The sequence below is a fragment of the Prionailurus viverrinus genome, chromosome D3, assembly GCF_022837055.1.
Source record: "Prionailurus viverrinus isolate Anna chromosome D3, UM_Priviv_1.0, whole genome shotgun sequence".
In the NCBI taxonomy this organism is placed as follows: Eukaryota; Metazoa; Chordata; class Mammalia; order Carnivora; family Felidae; genus Prionailurus; species Prionailurus viverrinus.
Window position 1 is genome coordinate 67,767,527 of NC_062572.1, and position 12,172 is coordinate 67,779,698.

General features: G+C 46.5%; 1 protein-coding gene across 2 annotated transcripts in view; it reads left to right on the top strand.

The window, feature by feature from the left end:
- The first annotated feature begins 4,809 nt into the window (after positions 1–4,809).
- The window catches only part of ARK2N (arkadia (RNF111) N-terminal like PKA signaling regulator 2N), an 85,495-nt gene continuing 78,132 nt past the window's right edge, over positions 4,810–12,172 (top strand). For both annotated transcript variants that reach the window (XM_047827914.1, XM_047827915.1), the window contains exon 1: positions 4,810–5,087. The gene's annotated coding sequence lies outside the window, so the exon portion shown is untranslated. The remainder of the gene's footprint in view (positions 5,088–12,172) is intronic.

The following is a 12,172-nucleotide window of genomic DNA, read 5'->3' on the forward strand; positions in this document are numbered from 1 at the left end:
GGAGCGGGCTCCAGGTTCCCTCAGGCATCTCTCGTTGCCCTCGACTTGTTGCCTGCCTCCTCCCAGCCTCTCGCACCACTTCCTTGTCTTGACATCCTTTCCGGTTTCTGTATCTCCCTAGGCAGATCCTCAGGTGGACTTCCTCCATTCACACCCACGAACGAGTGTCTCTCCCAGAGCAGGGCCCCGTGCTCTCCGGTGACTCAGATGGGTGAGGAAGAGGAGCATGCACCACAGGCACCTGGGAGGGCAGATGTTACAGAGGGAACAAGCTGCTCCTGTGATGGGCAGTGGAGTAGAAGATTGTAGCTTCCAGCCTGGAGGCCCCGCAAGGTCGGGTGCTGTGTCATTCAGAGCTAGTCCTTACAGGAAAAAAATGAGAGGGCAACACACATTTGTTGAAAAAATTTAAACTATCTTTTGCATTTATTTTCATGTTTTAATACAAGTTATAGACTTTCCTGGGGCGCCTGGGTGGCTCAGTCGGTTAAGCATTCGACTTCAGTTCAGGTCATGATCTCACGGTCTGTGGGTTCGAGCCCCACGTCGGGCTCTGTGCTGACAGCTTGGAGCCTGGAGCCTGCTTCGGATTCTGTGTCTCCCTCTCTCTCTGCCCCTCCCCCACTTGTGCTCTGTTTCTCTCTCTCTCTGTCTCGGTCTCAAAAAATGAATAAACGTTTACAACAATTTAAGTTACAGATTTTCCATATAGAAGGGATATCAAGGGGGTCACCTGATTGGAAAGAGGGACGGGGAGCCCGAGACAGAGGAGCCTCGCTCAGCCACCCCAGCGAACAAGGGAGCTGAAGGAGGTGTCCCCTCTCAGCCACTCTTAGCTGCAGATGGCTCCACTTGCATGACATCTTCTGCCCTGTTCCATTCTGGTTCCATGCGGACTTGGCGGTTGAGGTGGCAACATCATTGTAAAGCAGTGCGAGTCTGTGCCTGTACTAACCAGTGAGGTGCTGGCCTGGACTGTTGCCATCAGAACAAGGACCCCCTTTACGGAGTGTTCTCTCTGAGCCATGAATTATGCTGATAACTTTACACACACCAGTCACTTCACTTAACCCCCAGGAGAGCCTACAATGTAGTATCAGGAGTCCTCCGTGTTGAACAGGTGAGGATGTTTATGCTTGACAGGATTGCTCAACTGCCCAGAGGTCACGGCTAGAGGGAGGCAGACCTGTATCCAAATTCAGACCTGCCAGACTCCAGAGCCCCTGGTGCTGATGACCATGTGACCTTTTGCCACTTGGAATCCTTAGAATGTTCTAGATGGCCTTCCACGTGGAGGACGTAATTTAATTCTGTGAAATAATGCTCCAAGGCAAAGCAGGTAGTGTTAACTCTGGAAGTGGTGGCTTGTTTGAGGTTATGTGGCCACCAACTGCAGAGGTTCAGCCTTCCCTGTATAGCAGGTGCTGGGAGATTGGAGTGAATGCTGGTTATGCTGGGGGTGGAGGGCAGATGGGTGGGTGGTTACACTGGGAGGGGGGTAGCCCAGCTCTTAGCAATCTGAGAAGAGTAGGGGCAGCCCAGACACCAGAGATGAGAGTTCTGTCTCTCAGATCTCCCATTTTCATCATCTAGAGAGTGGTTCTAATAATAACATCCACCTTTCAGGGGAAACAGCAGAAGTAATGTGCTTGGTCGGGAGGGAACAGACTATAGTCCAAGCAAGGCCAGCCACACTTCGATGCTACTGTTCAGGCCACCATTTGTTTAACATTTATTCATTTTTGAGAGACAGAGACAGACAGAGCATGAGCGGGGGAGGAGCAGAGAGAGAAGGAGACACAGAATCTGAAGCAGGCTCCAGGCTCTGAATTGGCAGCACAGAGCCCAATGCAGGATTCGAACTCACTGACCACGAGATCATGACCTGAGCTGAAGTCAGACGCTTAACCAACTGAGCCACCCAGGCGCCCCTAAAAAAATTTTTTTAACGTTTATTCATTTTTGAGAGACAGAGTACAAGCGTTGGAGGGGCAGAGAGAGAGGGAGACATGGAATCTGAAGTAGGCTCCAAGCTGTCAGCACAGAGCCCAATGCCGGCCTTGAACCGATGAACCATGAGATCATGACCTGATCTGAGGTCAGACACTCAACCAACTGAGCCACCCAGGTGCCCCGAGGCCATTTCTAACAGGAACCTACTGCAGGCCCAGCCCCAGTGCAGGTGATGCATCAGGTGCAACAATAATGCTGAGGAGTGGTTCAGACAAGCCTGGCCCTGGCCTCCAAGGCTTACGACAGAAGTTGAGAGAACCATTGCTATGATTCAGTAATAACATTGCAGGTAGGCTAAGGGATGGACGTGTTTGTAGGACAGGGTCTGTGAACAGAGGTTTCTTGACAAATTTCTGTAGAGACAATGGGATGGAGAGAGTTGCTAGTGATATGGATGGTGGCTGGACTGGACTGGTTTTATGGAGATGGGATTTCAGGAGCTTGCAGAGCTGAGCATGGCACGCACATGAGATTCTGGGAGACATTTCAGTATCTACAGCACTGATAAGAATGTCAAAGAAAAACCATGGTGCTGCCTGGGTAGCTCAGTCAGTTAAGCCTCTGACTCTTGATTTTCCAGTTCAGGTCATGATCTCACGGTTTATGGGATTGTCAGCTCTGTGCTGACAACATGGAGCCTGCTTGGGATTCTTTCTCTCTCCCTCTATGCCCCTTCCCCATTTCTCAAAATAAGTAAATAAACATTAAAAAAAAAGATTGTCAAAGAAAAACTAGACAGTATTAGTCCACATTTACACTTTCACTTCAAGACTGACAGCTGTGATCTTGGTAATTAAATTTTCTCCTCTTCTTCTGAAAGAGCTTGGGCTCTTATCACTACCCCCAACTTCTCAAGTTCTTTGGGGACTAAGGTAGCAGGGAAATCAATGAATAAACGAATGCATGAATAAGTGAAATATCATACATAGACAAGACGTGTATCTGGCACACAGTATGTTCTCAGTCTCAAAGAGGTAGCTGGTGGTAGTGGTTGAGAAAGCAAGCTCTGGACTTGGATTGTTTGTGTTGGAGTCCAGTACTGATGTGTGACCTTGCCGTTCTGTGCCTCACTTTCCCTTTTTGTCACCTGGGGTTGGTAGTAGTACCAAACTCATAGGGTTGTTGTGAGGATTAAATGACTGAATCCATTTAAACTCACGGCGCACACACACACACAAACTGCACAGCACAGTGCCTGGCACATAGCGGGTATTAAAAAAAAGTTAGCTATTAATATAAAATGATTATCAATTTATTAGTTTAGCCGTGGATGGAAAATTCTCATGCTTGTGCGCAGTCAACATACATGAGTGAACTGGGGCAGCTGAAGCACCTGATCTGATGGGGACACTGATGTTAAGGGGAATGTGGGGCCAGCGCTGTGATTTTCATAATCTCCTCTTGGGTAGTGGTCACCCCAGCTTCCAGCTTGGTTCCTGAAAAAGTAAAGACCTTTTACATGTTCTCCTTAAGCTCTTACTTATTCATTTTTCAGAACCCTGCCTTTGGGAGTGCCAGTCCTTGGCTAGATCTTGAGTTATAAAGTTTGTTCTCAGTACCTCTTCTCTCTCCTTCTAAGTCCTATACCAGCCAGGTAGCCAGCACCCACTTCACCTTTCCTCCAGGTTCCACGTATAGCACATTTCTTTCAATCACAGACGTCAAGAAAAGGTCTCAAAAACTCATAGAATGCACAGATGCATCACCCCTCCCACGCTGAAGTGCAAATGAGAGCAGTGACTCTGAAGAGGTGGAATTTGGGGCGTCTGCAGCCCATAGGGGAGAGCAGGGTCTCCCTGGCTGATCGGGTTTCACCAGCAGGTGGCGGTCTATATGCCAGGCCTGTAGGGTTCCTGACCAGAAAACTCCAATGGGATGTTGATGCTACTGCAAGAGAAGAGCACAGCCGAATTTTCACCAGCCAAGCTGTCACCATCTGCAAAAAAGTGGGGAGAAAATGTTACAGGAAATACTAGGCGTTCAGGAAGACACAAGCGACATGCACTCAAGAAATCAGAAAATACTTTATTTTGCACCAGTGCTGGCCCAGCAGAATCACCTCCAAAGGCTGAGCACCCAGCTTGGGTTTTATTGATCCTTTATACATGTGTGCTTCTGGGTTGGGCAGGACCAGTACAGTCAAGCTTCTGGTTCCTGGTTGCTGGCTGGAGCAGGCAAGGAAGGAAGAGGCAAGCAAGATTACAGAAGCCAAAAGCACGGAAGGGAGTCCAGGCTCAGACATCAGGCTGGCCCTTTTTATTTGCTCTTACCGGCTTTCCTTTTCATTCCTGTCCATCCGCCCCCCCCCCCCCCCCCCCGGCCTTGATTCTCAAATTGCTGTAGCCAACTTAGAGAAAATCAGTTTTTGGGGGCCAGGGAACTTTGCTGCCACGAAAGGAGCGGGGAAGAGTCACTCAAAGATTCAGACACTAGGAGCTCCCTGAGGGAAGGCTTCAGAAGGGGTGAATAGTGAGAAGTGCACTGAAAAGGGAGCACTGTCCTTCTTTTAGGGCATTATCCTTGACTTGCATTGGCTGATTTCCGACCCTCTGGGAAGGACATTTCCGGAAGGGAGCTGCCTCATCAGATGGATGGAGCGCGGGAAAGGAGCCGGGGAAGCTGGTTTCCGCACGCTTGGCGCTCTGCAGCTGGAGGATTGCGTTTTCCTGTCCGCTAGATGGCGCTGTCTGGCTTTCCCTCGGCTTCCCGAGCCAGTCCCTGGAGGCCGCCGCCGCAGCGGCCGCTCTAGCCGACCGGCGCGGCCTCTGTGGTTCCGGGCGGAAGTGAGGCGCCGAGCGGAACGGCCTCTGGTGACATTTTCTCCGGGCGGCGCGGACGAGTGAAGGGACTTGGTGGTGGAGGCTGTGGAGGTGGCGAGATTCGCCTTAGCCCCGGCGGGGCTTTGACTGCGACCCTCTGCTCGCCGCCGGGGCTTGTGCTGAGGAGGAGAAGGCGGCGGTGGACGTCGCGTCCCGAGTCACCGCGGCCGGGGGAGTCCCGGCCGGGGGGTCGGTGCGTGCCCCGACGGGGCGCGCGGAGCGGGCGAGGAGGTGCAGAGCTGCCGCGGAGCGCAGGTGAGGCGGGAAGGTGCGCAGGGCCGCGGCCCGGCTGCGGGTCGAGCCGTGGGACCGGGCTGCGTCCCGGGGAGGGGTCGTGTTGAGTCGGAGGGGTTCGGGCCGCGGGTGTGGGATCTGCGGCGCCCGGGCGCCGGGGTCGTGACGGGCCCGGCCGGCGGGCGCCTAGTGTTCGCGCCCGGACTTGGCGGGAGGCGCGGCCCGGGTGGGGGCTCCCGAGAGGAGCGGAGTCGCCCGACGCCTTGTTCGCCCGCCCGCCCGGCAGTGACCCTCGGGTCCTCCCGGCTTCGCCCAGCTGGCGGGCGGAGCTCCCTCTCCTGTTCCGCGCGGGCCGCGGGTCCCTGTCCCCGGGGGCTGAGAGGAGACTAGAGATGCCGCAGCCCGCGGGCTGCGCGGGGGAGCCGCTTTTCGGCCTGGAGTTGTCTTCACGCAACTTTCCTGCGTCCCGGCCCGCCGGGGAAGCGGCGGCGGCAGCTCTGCCAACTCTGCCAGCTCCGCGAGCGGGGATCTGGCGCCGACACCTGCCCCTGCTCCCGGGAGCCCAGGCAGCCGCCCCAGCGCCGCGGCTGCCGCGGCCTAGGAGAGGGAGAAAAAGCTTCCTTTGGCTGGCGCCGCCTGCCTCTCGGCGCTTCCACTACCTTGGGTCGGCAGACGCCTCCAGTCGATGGAGGGATGTGTCAGCCTCCAGAATTGACGTCTGGTGGAGAGTTTGTCAACTTTCTTTGGAAAATCGGCGCAAATGTTAAACTGACGGATCCCAAGTCAAAGATCATTGTCTTCTCTGGTTCTTTCCAGAGAATTTTCACTTCTCCGCAGTAGCGCTTCCTACTTTGTAATTAATTTCTTATAGCACCGACCTCAGTTTATTGTTGGGGCAGCAGCCCCCACGAGAACAGCAGGCTATGCATTCTCTCATTAATTTACTTTCCTTTAATTTTATTTTACTTATTCTGAGAGAGAGAGAAGGGGAGAGAGGATCCCAAGTAGGCTTCCCGCTGTCAGCGCAGAGCCCCAAGGAGGGCTTGAGATCATGACCTGAGCGAAAATCCCACGCTTAAGGGACTGAGCCACGCAGGTGCTCCTTATTTTCTCATTTAAATCGTCCTCTCTGCTGTGTCAGAATAGAGTCTCTCAGGTTGAAAGAATGAACGTCTGTGGGTACTTGTTCTAGCTTGAACTGCCCGAGCAGTTTATGCTTAGATGTGCTTTTCACTTCTTGACTGAGCTTTTGCTTTCTGAATCCTTCCAGCCAGTAGGATGAAAATCCCACTGGTGATGCTTTGTCAAGGTTGGACCTCTTAATTACAAATACATCTGGCAGTTTTGCCTAGCCTATTATTGTGTAGTGTAGTTGGGCACATGCTAACAGTTTGAATCACTCCCTTTCTTCTCCAGGGATATTTTAAGGATGGAGGCTATTAACTTTCTAATGTAGTTTTGCTGATCTAGGCAATCTGGATTCCTCCAGCAAGAGCATTGCCTTTTGGTTTAACAAGCATTTTTAGAGGCCTACAATTGGTAGTTATTACCTGATGTCCCGAGGAGTCATAACGCTAACCGTTTGTTAGTAGGAAGTGTGATATTTTGGTTGTCTAATTACTACGAAGTGTAATATTTTAGTTGTCTAATCTGGCAAATATGATGCCTCATTTAGTGCTTTATGCACAGTAGGTGCTTAGTAAATATAAAACTGAGTTAAATTTTTAATAGAAGTTAGTTCAGGAAACTAAAATGGAATTTACTGCAGTGACCTATGCTACTTTGAAAAGGATCTCAATGAAATTTCACGCAGTTCCATTGAGAAATAATATTTTTAGCCATTTTTTGGTAAATTTTTAAAATGTTTTTATTTATTTTTGGGAGAGAGACAGAGACATAGCATGCGCAAGAGCACAAGTGGGGGGAAGGGGCAGAGAGAGAGGGAGACACAGAATCTGAAGCAAGCTCCAGGCTCTGAGCTGTCAGCACAGAGCCTAATGCTGGGCTCAAACTTGTGAATTGTTAGATCATGACCTGAGCCGAAGTCTAATGCTTAACCAGCTGAGCCACCCAGGCACCCCTTTAGCCATTTTTAAATCAGAACGCTTTTCAGTATGACTGTACTTTTTTTTTTTTTTAATGTATGAGCAGGGAAGGGTATGAGAGTATGAGCAGGGAAGGGACAGAGAGAGAGAGAGAGAGAGAGAGAGAGAGAGAGAGACAGAATCTGAAGCAGGCTCCAGGCTCTCAGCTGTTAGCACAGAGCCAATGCAGGGCTGGAACTCATGAGTGGTGAGATCATGACCTGAGTCGAAGTCGGATGCTCAACTGGCTGAGCCACCCAGGCGCCCCATACTTTTGAAACTTCAAGCCATATATTTTTTCATAATGTTAACATGTAGATGTAAACGTCAATACAGGTGTAGACAACATGAAAAGCAGAGAGAAGCTGCAAGGTAATTATACCTGAAGCATCAGCTAAATGGTTTCTTAATGAAACAATTTTTTCTGACATTTTTTTGTGGAAAATGAGTGGCCTGGATTTTGGAGCTGGAAACTTTCCCCATTGCTAGCTTCATATTACATTCACAGTGTAGTTGTTAAATTCCTCACTAATTTAGTGTATATTACTCTTAAATGCATTTATGAATGAGTGCCATAAGGCTCTTTGTTTTATACTTTTCATGATTAATCCCAGATCTGTATATTAAGGATAAATTCAGCTTTAGATTCTGTTGGAACTGAGTGTTCACTGTATGTCCTTCAAAGATTTTATTTGATAGTGACATTGGTATTTTAAGGCTCCTTACTATATGACTAGTAACTTTTATGTAACTTGTAAACTCATTCAAAGAATTGTTTTGCTGGGATATTCAGTTTTACAGTTTTGTTCTGACATGTGCATGAATAAATTTGATGTATGGGCAATTAGAATGTTTTTTGTTTTGTTTTGTTTCCTTTTAAAGTTTGGAACTGGTATGTACTAGACACCCAAACCCTACGTTTGTAATTTTGACAAACCATCTTAGACCTTTCTGATTTTCCTGCATGTAACTAGGGATGTGAAAACACATGTATGTTCATGTTTACATGCTTATAATTGACAGTACTTGAGAGAACCTGTAAAATAAATATGCTACTTTTGGGGTGCCTGGGTGGCTCAGTCAGTTGATCATCTGACTTTGGTAAGAGTATGATCTCACGGCTCGTGGGTTTGTCTTCACATAAGTTTCTGTGCTGACGGCCTGGAGCCTGCTTCAGGTTCTTTGTCTTGCCCTCTCTTTCTGCCCTTCCTCCGCTTGTGTGCTCTGTGTCTGTTTTTCTCTCAAAAATAAATAAATATTTTTAAAAATGCTACTTTTTAAATTTTTACTTTTTTTTTTTTTTTTTTTAAGTAAACTCTGCACCAAACGTGGGGCTTGAACTCATGACCCCAAGATCAGGAGTCATGTGCTGTAGTGATTGAATCAACCAGGCGTTCCTAAAAACGTGCCATTAATGTGTTTTCTTTTGAACCCTACTGATTTTGGTATTCTGTATTATTTTAAGAAAGAATCTGGGGTCAAATAAATTTTCTTGGATAGCTGTAGTAAAAATGAAATAGTAATAAATGAGTAAAAAGCTGACTGTAGAAAGGGGGAAGAGCTATTGAGAAAACAGGACAAACAGGACACTTATTTATTGATTACTTTGTGCCAGTAGTGCTCTAGTTGCTAGAGCTATGCTTGGTGAATAGGATTGACCAGGTCCTGATGCTAAAGGAACTTAACCATTTAAACCGGCATTTGTGGGGCACCTGGGTGGCTCAGTAGGTCTGACTTTGGCTCAGGTCATGATCTCACAACTCATGGGTTTGAGCCCTGCGTCAGGCTCTGTGCTGACAACTGAGTCTGGAGCCTGCTTTGGATTCGGTGTTTCTGTCTTCTCTCTACCCATTTCCCCCCTCCCCCCCTTCTCTTCCTCCCTTCTCCCCCCCACCCCCACTGCCCCTCAAAAATAAAACAAACATTAAAAAAATTTATTTAAACCGGAGTTGGGATGGGTTTCCAGGTGGGCGTTCTAGGCTAGGTAACAGCCTATGCAAAAGTCATGAGTGTCAATAATCTTGACTGGTTAAGTGTGACCAGTGCCTTCAATTTACAGAGGGTTATGTTGTGAAGGTACCTTAGTCTGCTAATAAATTATTTTCTTCTTTTAGGGAAAAAAGGTTCAGGTGGAATATGAAGGATGCAATAGGCATTCCTTTTAAAAGATTTTCTTCATCCTTACGTTCAATGAGTAGAAATGTTGCTGGTTTTCTTTATTTTGGGTTGATTGTTATTTGTCAGACTGAAGTAATTTGATAGTTATTTTTCTTTAGTTTTTAAATTCTAGTCTTAAATTTAAATTTGACTGTTGTTTTGAAACTTTTCTAAATCTTTTAGCATTTATCTTTAATTGTACCTATATTCCTTACTCTTTCAGGGCTCATGATTGAACTTAGGGGAAATAAACAGTTTTCTGCTTCTGTGTGGGCAGCTTCTCAGCACAAGTGGGATTGCTGTTCAGTCAGTTTTCACACTCAGCCTACAGGTCCTTGTGGTGAAAGGAAGGAGCAGGGTGAAACTAAGAAGTATTTCATATTCCTTCTATATTTCTGAACTAAGGGAGGAAATGTGTGTTATATATATTATACATATTTTTCATAATGTTAGCAGATGATAATAGTAGACGTGGTTTAAAAATACCATAAAATAACCAATGTGACTCACATTTGATGAGTGTCTTTTTTAGGTTTTGTGGCTTTATGGTGCTCATTGTCAGTTTTGATTTTGTTCTCTTTCATGTCCCTATTCAAAACAAGGATTTCAGCCTCTGTAATTTAATAGCAAAAAGATACATGGTATAAACCCTAACTTACTAGTTTGAATTTATTCAATTTAAAAACTACCTAGATGAGTATTTTATAGTTAACTGAAGATTAATTAAAAGTAGAAACCAACCAAAGAATTGACTTACGTGTATGTGTATGTGGGGTTGTTTATACCTGATTAAATTAAAATCCCATTTACTGAGTAGGTGACAGGTGGGAATGGGTGGAAAGATGAAAGAAACCATTTCTGCCTAAGGTACTCAAATCTAGTGAACCAGATGACTTCTGAGTTTCTTTCCTGCTCTAAAATGTGAAGAAAAGTTGGGTGCCTGGTGGCTTAGTTGGTTAAACATCTGACTTCGGCCCAGGTCACAATTTTGAGGTTCGTGGGATCTGCATTAGGCTCTCTGCTGTCAGCACAGAGCCCGCTTTGGATCCTCTGTCTCCCTCTCTCTTTGCCTCTCATCCACTTTTTTCTCTGTCAAAAATTGAATAAAAACATTTTTAAAAAAACAGTAAAGTTTTGGGATGCCTGGGTGGCTCAGTCGGCTGAGCGTCCTACTTCGGCTCAGGTCATGATCTCATGGTTCAAGCCCCGTGTTGGGCTCTGTGCTGACAGCTCAGAGCCTGGAGCCTGCTTCAGATTCTGTGTTTCTCTCTCTGTCTGTCCCCTGCTTGTGTTGTCTTTCTCTTAAAAAGAAACAAACATTAAAAAAAAGTTTTTAATGTGAAGAATAGTGGGCTATAGGAGAAAACGGTACTGTAAAACAAAATAATTATAGTGTGGAATTAGTCTTTTCCTTTATAAAATCAATTTGTTTTACTGATTTATTTTTTAAAGTTTATTTGTCTGAGAGAGAGTGTGTGCACAGGTGGGGAAGGGGCAGAGGGAGTAGAGCGAATCCCAAGCAGGCTCTGCACTGCCAGCGTGGAGCCCGATGCGGGGCTCCAATTCAAACTATGAGATCATGACCTGAGCCAAAACCAAGAGTCTGATGGTCAACCCCCTGAGCCACCTAGGTGCCCCTCTTTTGTTTTTGTTTTTAAATGACATTTTTCTTAAATGGGTCTCTAAGTGTAGAAGAAAATGCGGACTTGAGTGTTCTTTTTTGTACTGCCAGTTCGTTTACAAAATACTTTTTCCTCTGCCTGGATTTCAAGTCCAAGTATTAGTAAGTTCTGGTCATTTGTTCAAAGATTACCAAAATTAAATCTGTTGAAACTTATAGCAGTCATATCCAAGAATGCGGATAAATTAGGGTTGTGCTTAAGTAATTTAGAATATTAAGTTTTCGGGGCACCTGGGGGCTCAGTCGGTTAAGCATCCGACACTTGGTTTTGGCTCAGGTCACCATCTCATGGTTCCTGAGTTTGAGCCCCACATCGGGCTCTGCGCTGTCAGTGCAGAGCCTGCTTGGGATTCTCTCTCTCTCTAGCCCTTCCCTGCCTGTACCCTCTCTCTCTCTCTCTCTCAAAATAAATAAGCTAAAAAAAAAAATTAAAAAATTTAAGTTTTCATTAGCATGGCAAACATTAGGGAAACAAGATATGGACCAAAGTGTTTAGAAGTTATTTTTTATTGAGTTGTCTGGTTAAAAAAAGTAACTTTTATGATGTTCTGAGTCAGCATTTTGCTAGATGCCTTATAATTAGAGAAAGGTATTGTTGGGGATAGGGAAGTTGGGTGTGGACTAAAACTCTGGGAAAACAGAACTGTTTTCCTTTCTGTGTTAAGAACAAAAACCTCATGTGGTTAAGATTTTAAGCAGTATCCTGTCTGCCTTAGTTTAAAAAAATTTTTAAGTTTATTTTTATTTATCTTTGAGAGAGAGATAGAGAGCAAGTAGGGGAGAGAGAGGCAGAGAGAGAGGGAGACAGAATCCCAAGCAGACTCTGTGCTGTCAGGGCAGAGCTGGACCCCGTGGGGGGTGGGGGGGGCCCTGGCTCAAACCCACCACCGTGAGATCATGACCCAAGCCAAGACCAAGAGTCAGATGCTTAACCAACTGAGCCACTCCAGCACCCCTGGCTGCCTTCGTTTTAATCTAACATAGAAGCATAGTTTATTCTTACATCAACACTTTATCATCAAGGGTTTCCTATTATTTTACTCCATTGCAGTTCCCTAAATGATTTGCTCTGGTAAGTTTTTGGTATCATTTATCTTGGGGACCTCAGATCCCACCATGTGGTGACCCATCTTTATGTGTTCTGTATTCTGAGGGAGATAGAAATGGCCAGAGCAGAAATCTTG